Below are 15,109 nucleotides of genomic sequence, written 5' to 3' on the forward strand. Positions count from 1 at the left end.
TATTCTATTCTATTCTATTCTATTCTATTCTATTCTATTCTATTCTATTCTATTCTATTCTATTATATTCTATTCTATTCTATTGTCTTTTTCTTTATTCTATTATTATTCTTAACCCATTACTATTCTATCCTCCATTCTACTCTTTAGTCTATTTTTATTCTAATTCTGTTCTATTTTATTCTATTTTCTATCACACTTTATTCTATTCCAATCTCCAATTCTATTTCTTATTCTTATTCTTGATTTATTTTATTCTTATTCTCATATTAATATATTCTATTTCCCGTTCTTTTTCTTGAGCTAGTCTTGTTCTAGTCTATATTAATTCTATTCTAACTGTAATACTATTCTGATTTTAATTTCTAGTTCTAATTCTATTCTATTTTCAGTTATTCTATTCTATTCTATTCTATTCTATTCTATTCTATTCTATTCTATTCTATTCTATTCTATTCTATTCTATTCTATTCTATTCTATTCATTTTCTCCTTCTATTTTCTATTTATTTTCTATTTCCTATTATTTTCTATTTTCTCCTCTTCTTTTCTCTTTTCCACATCCCATCCTATCCCATTTTATTCCGATGTAATTCCTGACTCTGGCACAGCAGCCCAGGTGCAATTTGGGGTCCCCTGAGGGTATATCCACGAATCAAATGGAAAAGATTCCAGGGAGAAAAGCTGGAGCTGGAAAATCCCCTCCAAACCCCCTGGAAGTGGAGCAAAAACTGGGAAAGGAACCTCACTTAATCCAATTAACTCCACAAAAACATGAATTTGGGATTAGCTGGGAAATTCTGATTTTTAAATGAAAACGTGCCAAAAAAAAAGGGAAATTTTAAGGGAATTATTGCTGTGGTAAAAACTAGGGGATTGTTGGGTGTGAAATCCATCCCTGCTGGATGCAGAATTCCCGGGAATTCTGGGACTGAGGTGCAAACACAGCCACGTGTCCTTATTTATTTATTTATTTTAGGGACTTCCTTGTGTCCATATTTCATTTCTATGGTGTGCTGACTTCATTTTAATTAATTAATGAACAGCTGAACCAGCCCTTGCTTCTGCTCATGAAGAAGAACTGTAATTAGCAGTGATTGATTGATTGATTGATTGATTGGTGGATGGATTGCACAGCCGGTCTGTGTTCTCTCCTGCTGAATTCCCGCTTGGATTCTCCTGGAAATTGTAAATATTTCAACTCAAATAAAAGAAATGAAAGAAATAAAAGCAGTTTTGGGCATGCAGTGTCTCCAGCTTGGTTTGGGTTCTGCAGTAAAACCAAGTCCTGGCTTAAGGCTGCAAAGCTCGGCTTTATCTCCAGCTTTGTTAAACCAGCCCAAACCGGGGCAGTTTTTTGTCCCTTGTCCTCCCTTTTTTGTCACTTTAATAAAATTAAAAATAACGAGCTCCTCGATTTCCTCCTCCCACCCTGGGGGTGCTGAAAATCAAAGTTTTTTGGCTCTAAAAAGCGGCAGAAAAATCAAAATTGGGTTGGGTTGAGCTGAGCTTCGAGGTCTTTGTATCCCTGTAGGGAATGTAAAAGTTCCTGTCCTTGGAAAAATGGGAATTTTTATGGATCCAGCCCCAAGGCTGAGCCTGCTCAGGGTTTAATGTAAATTCAGGGCCAAAATTGGGAAATTTTAGTGCTGGGCACCAGCACCTGGGGAGCAAAGTAATCATAATAAAAATAAAATGTAAAAATTTTTATTAATAATGATGATGAAAAAGAAATATAAAAATAAATAGAAAATAATAATTAAAATTAAAATGAAAATAAAAATACATATGCATATATTAATATAAACATAAATAGAAATATAAATATATACAAAATACAAAAATATATACAAAATATATCCAAAATATATAAATGTATAATTCAATATGCTTAAATACATTTTACATTTATTTAAATTAATATATTTAAATAAAAACACAGTAAATATTATAGATACATGTCTTATATTTATATTAAGTGTTATATATTATTTATTATGTAATTTATGTAAATTATAATTATAGTTTTAAATTAACATATAGAAATACCTGTTATATAAATAAATGCACACAATATAAAGATCCACATCAGTAATATAAATATAAATACATATAAAATATAATATAAAAATGATATAATAAAAACATAGATAAAATACTAAATATATAAAATATAATGATGTATAACAAATAATATAAAATATTATAAGCATGGCTTACTCCCCTCTCCAAAGAGGAATTATAAAACATAATTTAGATTAATTAGCAATACCCCTAAATCAACATTTGGAAACTAATTTTATTTTAACGAAATTTATTTTTTTAACTAAATTAACCAAAGCGTTTTGTTTTTCTGTTCATCAGTACATCACAAATATTTCTTAAAATAATTTTAATTTATATTTTATTTTTATGCTTTATATTTTGGATTTTATTTAATGTATTTTTATTCTATATTTTATAGTTTTTGATATTTTACATTTTGTATTTTACATGTAATATTTTATATTTTACATTTATTATTTTGTAATTTATATTTTTATTGTATATTTTACACTTTATATGTTATACTATTTTATACACTGTATTTCATATTTTTTACTTTTTGCTTTATATTGTGTCATTTATATTTTACATTTTACACGTTATATTTGATATAATTTTACATTTTATATTTTTTTCATTTTATGTTTTGTATTTTACATTTTATATTTCACATTTTATATTTTTTCATTTTATGTTTTATATTTTACAATTTATATTTCACATTTTATATTTTTTCATTTTACGTTTTATATTTTACATTTTATATTTTACATTTTATATTTCACATTTTATATTTTATATATTTTTATATTTTTTATTTCTATTTCTCCCCTATTTTCCAAGCCCTCATTCCAATCCCCACACTCCATTTTTCCCTCCCCTGCATCCCGCAGCCTTTTCTGAAATATTTTCCCTTGGGCTCCATTCAGGCTTTTCTGGGCCCTGAGGAATCCCAGACTCAGATTGATCCCAATCCCAGACCTGGACTGATCCCAATCCCAAACCTCGACTGATCCCAATCCCAGGCTCGAATCGATCCCAACCCCGCAATTCCAGCCAGAATGGAGCTGGAGAAAATCCCTGGAGGGACCTTCTGGAGTTCCCAATCCAGGCAGGAAAATCCCACTTTAAAAACAGGGATGGGCAAAAAACAGGCTGGAGAATTCCTGAGGGAAATGGGAATTCCTGAGGGAAATGGGAAGGGAATGGAGAATTCCTGAGGGAAATGGGAAGGGAATGGAGAATTCCTGAGGGAAATGGGAAAGGGATGGAGAATTCCTGAGGGAAATGGGAATGGAATGGAGAATTCCTGGGGGAAATGGGAATGGAGAATTCCTGAGGGAAATGGGAAGGGAATGGAGAATTCCTGAGGGAAATGGGAAGGGGATGGAGAATTCCTGAGGGAAATGGGAAGGGGCTCAGCCTGGAGCAAAGGAGGATCCAGAGGGATCTTTTCCCTCTCTGGAATTCCCTGCCAGGAGGGGACACCGGGGGGATTTGGGATCTGCTCCAGGAACAGGGACAGGAGCAGAGGGAACAGCTCAGGCAGGGCAGGGCAGGGTGGATTTGGGGACAATTCCTCCATGGAAAAGGTGCTCAGGGGGAGTCCCCATCCCTGCAGGATGTAAAACCCTGGGGATGTGATATTTGGGGACAGGGACAGTGCTGGGAATGGCTGGACTCAGAGATCTTGGAAGACTTTTCCATCCTAAACCATTCTGGGATTCTCTCGCTGGGGTCACCTCAGGGATTTTCCTTGTCCTTGCCCTCAGCAGTGAACGATAAATCCTCCTGAAATAAAGTATCCCACACTGGGATAACCTCAACATGGGAACTCCTTTTCCCACATTTTCCCCTCCGTGCTGGTCACACAGAACTGCTCAGAGCCTTCCCTCTGGAATGGGGTTTGGATCCAGGCCCGAGTGTGGATTCCCTGTTTCCATGGAGATGCAGCTCCGGAATTGTTGTGGTCCCGCTGCCTCCTTTATCCACACTAAAAATCCACATCGAATTCCCCACAGATCATCCATGGAGGAAACCATGGGATGCATCCATGAAAATTCCTCATGAGGGAGTTCTGGGCTGTGCCAGCACAGAGAATAATTCCCCAATAATTCCGCAGTAGCTCCCCAATAATTCCCCAGTAATTCCCCAGTCCTGGGAGGAGGCAGGAGGTGACCCCACTCCCGGTGGCAGGAATTCCTGTAAGGAAAAGGGAAAAAAGGAAATCCAAGATGTTTTCTAATGTTGGAACCAGAATGATCCCATTGCCACGGACAAATCGGGAGCTGGAAAATCCAGAGGTGCCCTTCAGAGCCAGGAAAGGAGGCCAGGGAGGCAAGAGGATTCAGAGCTGGAATATTATTTGGGAGGGAATTGAATCCAATAAAAGATGTATTTCCAAAATATTCCCCTTCTGTCTTCAGCTCTGGGATGTCCCAGTCCTGCTTTGGCTCCCACATCCACGGGAGATTCCAGTGGGAGCTCTGCACCCACCAGCAGGGCTCTGGAGTCAGGTAAAATGGGAATAATATCAAATCCTTCCACCTGGAAACACTGCTGGGAGCTGAAGTCATTCCCAGCATCCAAAATCCTGGAATAGAAATTTTGCTGGAATAAAATCTGAATTATCGTCCTTTTATGATTCACATCCCAGCTGACAGGGCCTCATCAGTCCTCTCCTAAATCTTTATAACCCCAAATTCCTGTTTGGATCCCTCTTTCCCATCAGGATTTTGGGAATTGTGAGGGATATTGGGATCTCACCCCGGGGCTGCCCAGGGCTTTGCTTTTAGAATCCTTCAGACGGCAGCACCGGATCCTCACGGATCTGGGAGGGCCAAGGCTGAGAACAAAACTGATTTATCCCAGCAATTCTGAAATGTTCCTGTTCCCACGGGATATCTTGGATGGGACCTGCCCCATCCTGAAGATTCCAGAGCATCATTCCAAATAAAACAGACCAAAGGAACGACTTCAATTTGGAATTCCTTCCCAGAGTGAACTTAGGGTGAACACCTGAAATAATTATCCTGCTTTATTTCAGACATTCTTGCCAAATCCTGAAAATCTGATGGAAAATCCTGCTTCCAGCAGGAGACAATGCTTTGGAAATGTGTTGATTTTTTTGTTTCTTTTTTTTTTTTTTTTTTTGGTTTTTTTTTTTTTTTAATTAGTCCTTTCCAGCAGTACAAACCTCCTGGGTTTCATTCCTCTTTTCCTGCTGCTAGTTCTGTCTCTGCACAAACTTCCCACACAGCCCTGCTCCTGGCAGAGCTGGAATGCTGCATTCCAGGCTTTTTCCAGGATATCTTGGACCTGCACACTGCACGAGCATGGAGTGGAATTTCCAGCACTAAATCACACACTAAAAAAGGATGAACCCAACCCAAAGTGTGGGAAAATCACCCTTTGGAATAATATCCTTGGAATTTCAATTGAAGGAATCACATATATATAAAATTATTATTATATTATAATTATATATTTTATATATATAAATATATTCCTATGGAATGTGCTCCCAAAGGAGGAATAAATGAGGGAACACTCGTGTGATCCAATTCCCTGTGGAATCACAGCTCATGGCAGCCCTTGCTGGGAATGGGGCAGGAATAAACCTTAAATAATATCAAATAAATCCAAAATCGAGCATTTCACTACAGAAACGTTTGGGGTTTTTTCCTCAGAGAGGACTGATTCCTAAATAAATAGATAAATAAATAAATAAATAAATAACTGTGTTTATTTCCCATCCAACTCTGCTTATTTGACCCATTTTGGGGGTCACAAGAAATTTAAATGCTCCCTTTCTTAAATGTGCAATAAATGTACAGAACCCATAATATTTCCCCTCCTATTAGGGCGAAACAACCCCCAATTTGTACATTGGAGACCTTCCCAACTGCTCACTCCTCATCCCTCGCTTTCTCCTGCTCCTGCCGTGAATTTTCCGAACCTTCCTGCAGTGAAGCCCTGGAGAAGCGACTGCAGCAGAGCCAGGACCCGTTTCTATAGAGACAGAGCTGCCTGCATCCCGAAGCCTCGCAAAAACAGGGAAGGGAGCCGGCAGCAGGACAATGGCAGCGCCCCGAGAGGTCCTGCAGGTCCCCTCCAGCCCACGGCTCCTGTTCCATCATTAAAATCCCTGGATAATTGGAACCCACAGCAATGTGGGGCTTAGAGCCGGTTCTAATTAGGGAATAAAGGTTGGAATGGGGTTTGCTGCTGGGCTTCTATTCTCCCAGCACAGAGTGTCCCAGCTTTTCCCTCCTGCTGTTCCCTCTGTCCCATATCCCAGCTTTTCTGTCCTCTTCCCTCTATCCCATATCCCAGCTTTTCTGTCCTCTTCCCTCTATCCCATATCCCAGGTTTTCCCTCCTGCTGCCCCTCTGTCCCATATCCCAGCTTTTCTGTCCTGCTATTCCCTCTGTCCCATATCCCAGCTTTTCTGTCCTGCTATTCCCTCTATCCCACATCCCATCTTTTCCCTCCTGCTATTCATTCTATCCCATATCCCAAGTTTTCTGTCCTGCTATTCCCTCTATCCAATATCCATATTTTCCGTCCTCTTCCCTCTATCCCATATCCCAGTTTTCCCTCCTGCTGTTCTCTCTATCCCATATTCCAGCTCTTCTGTCCTGCTATTCCCTCTATCCCATATCCCAGCTTTTCCTCTTGCTGTTCCCTCTATCCCACATCCCAGCTTTTCCCTCCTGCTGCCCCTCTGTCCCATATCCCAGGTTTTCCCTCCTGCTGTTCCCTCCATCCCATATCCCAGCTATTCCCTCCTGCTGCCCCTCTGTCCCAGGGCAGGGTTGCTGGTTTTTTGGGCTCAGGAGGATCCCAAGTCCAGGCTGGGTCTGGCATCCCAAATCAGGATTTCCACAGTTCCATGTGCACACCAGGACAAAGAATTCCCTGTGGTGGTTCAGCAGCACAACCTGAGGAAAGGGAACAGGAGACTCCCCTGGGAGCCACCGGAATCAGAGCCCAGGGATGGAGAGGAGCATTTACCCAAAAAAAACATAAAATATCACCAAAAAACCTTTGTGTGGAATCCCAGACTGGTTTGGGATGAAAATGGCTTTAAACCTCAGCTCCAAGCCCAGCACCTTCCACTATCCCAGGCTGCTCCAGCCTGGCCTTGGGCACTTCCAGGGATCCACAGCTTCCCTGGGAATTCTAACCCAGCCCCTCCCCACCCTCCCAGCCAGGATTTCCTTCCCAATATCCCATCCAACCTGGAATAAGGAGAGAAAATCCCAAAGATAACCTCACCTTTGCCACCCTCAATCCCCACCAATAATCTGAGCCCAAAGTGGTGCAGGATGGAGGTTGGGATGAAGAGCCTTGAGCTGTGAGAGCTCCTGGAGACCCTAAATCCTGCTCCTTGGGACAGATTTACTTCCTGAGCTTTGCCAGGGCCTGGCTGAGGCTCCTTAGGAAATGTGCAGGTGATTAATTTCCTTTTCACTGCCACAAAGTTTGCCAGTCACACATCCCCTTATCAGGGAATGGCTCCAGGTCCCAAATTCCCTCAGGATGGGATGTGTTTCACACATCAGCAATCCCCAGTAAAGGGGGATATTCCCAAAGCCACGGGCAGGGGATGTTCCGTGGCCAAGGTTTGGGAGGTAGGCGTAGTCGTGGCCATAATTCAGATTATTGTTTTAAAAAGAACTGAGGAGGCGGTGTCGGGGTCACCGTGGCACTGCCACACCCCCAAAACCTCATCAAAAATCTCCGTGAGGGACAAGGAATGCCAGAGCTTCGTGCTGGCTGCCCACACGGATGCAGCTCCCATTAATTAGCTGTGACCAATCAGCAGGATGTGCCCTTCAATCCCTGAGCTCCAGCACGGCTTTGCCACCTGCTTGGGACCAGTGGGGAAAAAAGCACAAAACTACCCGGCCAGGAGGAGGGAATGCACGGGGGAGGCTGCAGGAATTAGCTGGGATAATGCAGGAATTCAGGGGAGAGACATTGCAGGAATTCACAGAGACATTGCAGGAATTCTCAGAGACATTGCAGGAATTCTCAGGGGATATTGCAGGAATTCTCAGGGGATATTGCAGGAATTCGCAGGGGATGCTGCAGGAATTTGTAGGAATGTTGCAGGAATTCCTGCAAGGAATGTTGCAGGAATTCACAGAGACATTGCAGGAATTCATAGGGGATGTTGCAGGAATTCTCAGGGATGCTGCAGGGATTCACAGGAATATTGCAGGAATTCACTGAGGCATTGCAGGAATTCTCAGGTGATGCTGCAGGAATTCTCAGGAATATTGCAGGGATTCACAGGGATAATGCAGGAATTCTCAGGGATGCTGTAGGAATTCTGAAGGATGCTGCAGGAATTCTCAGGAATACTGCAGAAATTCTCAGAGACATTGCAGGAATTCTCAGGGACATTGCAGGAATTCTCAGGGATGCTGCAGGAATTTGCAGGAATGTTGCAGGAATTCACAGGGATGTTGCAGGAATTCACAGGGACCTTGCAGGAATTCTCAGGGATGTTGCAGAATTTGGTACCCAGCTCTGGGTAAATGATCCCAGGATATTTTCAAGGCTGGAATGGGCAGGGCAGGAACAGCCCCAGGGCTGAGATCTGGGATTTGTGGCACTGGGAAAATGAATCCAGGAATGGTTTGGGTTGGGAGAGATTTTTCATCCCAACCCTCTGTCCCAGGCTGCCCCAGGCTGGCCTGGAACACTTCCAGGGATGGGACACCGTGGGATAACCTGTGCCAGGGCATCCCCACCCCCCAGCCAGGAATTCCATCCCAATATCCCATCCAATCCCGGGGAAGCCATTCCCTGTCCCTCCATCCCTTGTCCCCAGTCCCTCTCCAGCTCTCCTGGAGCCCCTCCAGGCTCTGGAATGTTCTGGAAGCTCTCCCTGCATCCTTCCCCTCTCCAGGGAACATTCCCAGCTCTCCCAGGATGGGGCTGGCAGTTTTCCATCCCGAATTCCTGCAGTTCTCTCAGGGCACGTGAGAGGAAAGTTCCGGAGCTCTGGGGTCGTTCCCACCCCTGCCCTGCTGTGTGTGCCCGTGGGGGAAGGAGCAGAGCAGAATTCCAGCGCTGGGAGCGGAGCCATTCCCGCTGCCTCCATCCCTCCAGTTACCATGGAAACAACCTTGCCTGGAAAGGACATCTCAGCATTCCCTGGGCTGGATTGCAGAGCTGCAGCTCCAGAGGGCTTGGAAAGCTGGGGAGAGCAGCATTCCAAATTCCTTCCCTTGAATGTGCCTTTAGAGCACGGGGGTGACTCTGCTGGCACCCCCTGCCCAGCAGGGCAGGGCTGGGAGAATCCCTGTGTCATTCCCAAATCAGGGCTGGGACAACCCCTGTGCCTTCCCAGGGCTCCCAAATCCCTCCAGAGCAGAGCTGGCAGTGCCTCTCCCTTCCCAGGGTTCCCATATCAGGACTGGAAGAACTCCTGTGCCATCCCAGGGCTCCCAAATCCCTCCAGAGCAGGGCTGGGAGAATCCCTGTGCCATCCCAGGGCTCCCAAATCAGGACTGGCAATGTCCCTGTGTCCTCCCAAGGTTCCCAAATCCCTCCAGAGCAGGACTAGGACAATCCCTGTGCCATCCCAGGGTTCTCAAATCAGGGCTGGGAGAACCCCTGTGCCATCCCAGTGCTCCCAAATCAGGGCTGGGACAGTCCCTGTGCCATCCCAGGGCTCCCAAATCAGGGCTGGGATAAACCCTGTGCCATCCCAGGGCTCCCAAATCAGGACTGACAGTGTCCCTGTGCCCTCCCAGGGTTCCCAAATCAGGGTTGGGACAACTCCTGTGCCTTCCCAGGGCTCCCAAATCCCCCCAGAGCAGAGCTGGCAGTGCCTCTCCCTTCCCAGGGCTCCCAAACCAGGACTGGCAGTGTCCCTGTGCCATCCCAGGGCTCCCAAATCAGGATTGGGACAGTTCCTGTGCCATCCCAGGGCTCCCATATCAGGACTGGGAGAACCCCTGTGCCCTCCCAAGGTTCCCAAATCCCTCCAGAGCAGGACTGGGACAATCCCTGTGCCTTCCCAGGGCTCCCAAATCCCCCCAGAGCAGAGCTGGCAGTGCCTCTCCCTTCTCAGGGCTCCCAAATCAGGGCTAGGAGAACTCCTGTGCCATCCCAGGGTTCCCAAATCAGGGCTGGGACAGTCCCTGTGCCATCCCAGGGCTCCCAAATCAGGATTGGGAGAACTCCTGTGCCATCCCAGGGTTCCCAAATCAGGATTGGGACAGTCCCTGTGCCATCCCAGGACTCCCAAATCAGGGCTGGCAGTGTCCCTGTGCCATCCCAGGGCTCCCAAATCCCTCCAGAGCAGAGCTGGCAGTGCCTCTCCCTTCTCAGGGCTCCCAAATCAGGGCTGGCATTGTCCCTGTGCCATCCCAGGACTCCCAAATCAGGGCTGGGACAAACCCTGTGCCATCCCAGGGTTCCCAAATCCCTCCAGAGCACGACTGGGACAATCCCTGTGCCTTCCCAGGGCTCCCAAATCCCTCCAGAGCAGAGCTGGCAGTGCCTCTCCCTTCTCAGGGCTCCCAAATCAGGACTGGGACAGTCCCTGTGCCATCCCAGGGCTCCCAAATCAGGGCTGGGACAAACCCTGTGCCCTCCCAAGGTTCCCAAATCCCTCCAGAGCAGGACTGGGACAATCCCTGTGCCTTCCCAGGGCTCCCAAATCAGGGCTGGGACAAACCCTGTGCCATCCCAGGGTTCCCAAAGCAGGACTGGCAGTGTCCCTGTGCCATCCCAGGGTTCCCAAACCAGGACTGGCAGTGTCCCTGTGCCATCCCAGGGCTCCCAAAGCAGGACTGGCAGTGTCCCTGTGCCATCCCAGGGTTCCCAAATCCCTGCCAGCCCCCAAAGCTCGGCTCCATCTGGCACAGCCGGGAATGTTTGATGAAGGAGCTGTTTTTAGCCCAACCTCACACCTTGCAGCAGGTGGGCACGGACAGGTGAGGGGAGGGATGGGCACCTGCAGGGCTGGCTGGATTCCACGGATTCCTTCTGGAAAAGGGCAGGAAATGTTTGCACTCAGCATTCCCAGGCTCCTCCACACGTAAATCCCACCAGGAGCAAAGTGGGAATTTGCTAGGATGGGAAGAAATGTTCCAAAATCCAACCTGAGCCTCCCTGAGGCTGTTCCCTCTGCTCCTGTCCCTGTTCAGATCCCAAATCCCCCCGGTGTCCCCTCCTGGCAGGGAATTCCAGAGAGGGAAAAGATCCCTCTGGATCCTCCTTTGCTCCAGGCTGAGCCCCTTCCCATTTCCCTCAGCAATTCTCCATTCCCATTTCCCTCAGGAATTCTCCATTCCCTTCCCATTTCCCTCAGGAATTCTCCATCCCCTTCCCATTTCCCCCAGCTGATCCAGGTATTTCTGTTTGGGAGAGGCAGAAAATCCTTAGATTTGATCATTCCTAAAACCACATTTCCCTGAAAGGAAAGATCTTGACAACTGGAAATAGAAAACCAAACTGTTTTCCAGAGCTGAGTCAATTTGGGGAGAGACTGCCCAGCACCCCAGGGCTGGGGAGGGAGAGTTTGGTCATTCCAGGGGTGCAATTCCAGCTCTCCAGAAGGGGCTGGGATCCCAAACAAGCCACTTTCCCCCTTTTCCTTCCCAACAGGCACCTCCTGCAGGGAGATGATCCCAAAATTTGGGCTGACATTCCCTAAAGGAATCACCACCATGCACCTGCTCCTCTTCCAGGCACAGCAAACTGGAGTTCCCTTTCAGATTTTATCCCAAACATCCTCATTTATTGATATTAACCCGTGCCATTGTTCCCTGGGTGTTTATGCAGGGAGGTATAAAAATGTCACCTGGAGGTTTTCTCTATTTCTGATGGATAAAAATGTCACCTGGAGGTTCTTGATTTCTGATGGATAAAAATGTCACCTGCAGGTTCTCTCTCGATTTCTGATGGATAAAAATGTCACCTGCAGGTTCTCTCTGTCTCTGAGGCTGCTGTATTTTTAAAAGAACATTTTCAAGGCAATGACATTAAAAAACGTGGGAAGGGCTGTTAAAGGCAGCAGGCAAAGCTCCAGCGTGTCACTGCTCCCATTCCCCAGCCTGCAGAATGTTCTTTTGGTTCTCTGCATGGATCCATTCATTCCTGCCCTGTCCTTCCCCAGCTCCTGGGGAGGAAAAAGGAGCTGCCCTTGGGGTTTGTGCTCGCTGTAATCCTCTGCCTTTATTTCCTGGCCTGCCTCTTCCAGGATATTCCCTGAAAACCTCACTGGGGACAGCTGGAAGTCGTTAATGGAAGAGCTCTGCTCACACCTGACTGCCACCACTCGTGTCCCCAGAGTCCCTAATTTGTCCTGGCAAGCTCCTCCTCCCCAGAACCACCCCCCCAAACTCCAGGATCATTAGGGCAAGGTGCTAAAAAACAAACCAGGAAGCAGAAAAACACTCAGCAGTCCTCAAATGAAAATGCCTTAATTAAGCAAAGAAAGTGATTATTATTAGAACCTCATTTCTTATTTATAAGCAGCAGCAAATGTTAATAAGGGGAAAGTCAGCAGTTCCTTAATGAAACCCAAAGCAGTTGGGTCAGAGCACAGAGTGCAAGGAAAAATAAAACTCCAGCGGCTCCTGAGCTGCAGGGATGTAAAATTTGGCTTGGAAGGAGGAGGAGGCAAAGCTGCAGAGCTGGGAAGGGTGAGGTGTCCACCCCAGGAGGGGCTGGGACCTGCTGGGACAGCCAGGCTGGAGCCTCTGCTGAGCCCACAGCCAGCAGCTCTGACACCACAGAATTCCAGAGTCCCTGGGGCTGGAAAAGCCCTCCAGGGTCATCAGAGCCAGCTCTGACACCTGCAGGGTCATTAAATCCAGCCTGTGCCATCTCCAGGGTGATCAAATCCATCCATCTCCAGGATATCAAATCCATCCTGTGCCCCCTCCAGGATCATTAAACCCATCCTGTGCCATCTCCAGGGTGATCAAATCCATTCTGTGCCATCTCCAGGATCATTAAACCCATCCTGTGCCTCCTCCAGGCTCACCAAAATCAGCCTTTGCTCCCTCCAGGCTCACCAAACCCATCCTGTGCCATCTCCAGTATATAAAATCCATCCTGTGTCACCTCCAGGATCACCAAATCTATCCTGTGCCTCTTCCAGGATATCAAACCCATCCTGTGTCCCCCCTTCAGGATCACCAGATTGATTCTGTGTCCCCTCCAGGATCATCCAATCCATTTTGTGCCCCCTCCAGGCTCACCAAACCCATCCTGTGCCCTCTCCAGGCTCACCAAAACCAGCATTTGCTCCCTCCAGGCTCACCAAAACCATCCTGTGCCCGTCCAGGCTCACCAAACCCATCCTGTGCCCTCTCCAGGCTCACCAAACCCATCCTATTCCCTCTCCAGGATCACCAAACCCATCCTGTGCTCCCTCCAGGCTCACCAAACCCATCCTGTGCCCCCTCCAGGCTCACCAAACCCATCCTGTGCCCTCTCCAGGCTCACCAAACCCATCCTGTGCCCTCTCCAGGATCATTAAACCCATCCTATTCCCCCTCCAGGCTCACCAAACCCATCCTGTGTCACCTCCAGGCTCACCAAACCCATCCTGTGCCTCTTCCAGGATATCAAACCCATCCGGTGTCCCCTCCAGGATTGCCAAACCCATCCTGTGTTCCCCCTCCAGGATCACCAGATTGATTCTGTGTCCCCTCCAGGATCATCCAATCCATTTTGTGTCCCCTCCAAGCTCACCAAACCCATCCTGTGTCCCCTCCAGGCTCACCAAATCCATCCTGTGCCTCCTCCAGGATCACCAAACCCATCCTGTGTCACCTCCAGGCTCACCAAAACCAGCCTTTGCTCCCTCCAGGCTCACCTAAACCCATCCTGTGCCATCTCCAGTATATAAAATCCATCCTGTGTCACCACCAGGATATCAAACCCATCCTGTGCCCCCTCCAGGATCACCAAACCCATCCTGTGCCCCCTCCAGGATTGCCAAATCCATCCTGTGTCCCCTCCAGGATCATCCAATCCATTTTGTGCCCTCTCCAGGCTCACCGAAACCAGCCTTTGCTCCCTCCAAGCTCACCAAACCCATCCTGTGCCCCCTCCAGGATCACCAAACCCATCCTGTGCCCCCTCCAGGATTGCCAAATCCATCCTGTGTCCCCTCCAGGATCATCCAATCCATTCTGTGCCCTCTCCATGCTCACCAAACCCATCCTGTGCCCCCTCCCCAGCTCAGAGCACTGACTGACTCTGCTCTCAAACACTTTTTCTATTTCCAGTTGTCAAAATTTTCTGGGAAATGTGTTTTTAGGAATTACCAAACCCAAGGAATTTTTTTTTTCCCTCCCCAAAACAGAAACAGCTGGATTAGCTGTGGGGGGAAGCTCCTGGCTGTGCACAGCTCAGCACCGAGGTCTGGTCACCTCCAGACATTCCCCAGAGCCCCCAGGCTGGAGCAGGGATGAGGAGAAACCCTCAGACCTGGGGCCAGAGCTGATTTCCACCGAGCAGATTTTCCTGCTTTATGCAGGGATGGCAATTATCTGCTTGACCACGAAATTACAGGCTGTTAGGCAGCATTTCATTCATCTGATAATTACAAGATTAACCAAAGCTCTCTATCTAGCAAGAGTTCATCTTGCACATGGGGTGGGCTGGAGCTCATTAGCTGGAACTGGCTGTTTTTAATTTAAAGGATAATAGCCTTTACACCCAGAAAAAAAAATAAAAATATCCCAATTTCCTCTCCAGCACCTAGCACCTGCATTTTTCCATGGCAAAAGGGCTGTGCCTGGGGTAAATCCCAGCTCAGGGTTTGAGCTGAGCCTTCTGCAGCCCCTCCAGCTCCTGGTGAGGAAAACTGGGAGATTCTGAAAAAAACTTTGGGAAACTGGGAGTGAAGAGGGGCAGAGGGGAGGGTTGGGGATGGAAGCAGGGCCTTGGTACAGGCTGGGGGTGTTTTTGGAGCAGGGTTTGGCACAGGGGAGAAAATTTGGGGTTCTGCTGTTACAGAACAACTCCAGACCCTGAGCACTCCTGAAATGCACTGTGCAGAAACTCCAGAATTACTTCTG

The sequence above is a fragment of the Catharus ustulatus genome, chromosome 7 (assembly GCF_009819885.2).
Source record: "Catharus ustulatus isolate bCatUst1 chromosome 7, bCatUst1.pri.v2, whole genome shotgun sequence".
NCBI classification, from domain to species: domain Eukaryota; kingdom Metazoa; phylum Chordata; class Aves; order Passeriformes; family Turdidae; genus Catharus; species Catharus ustulatus.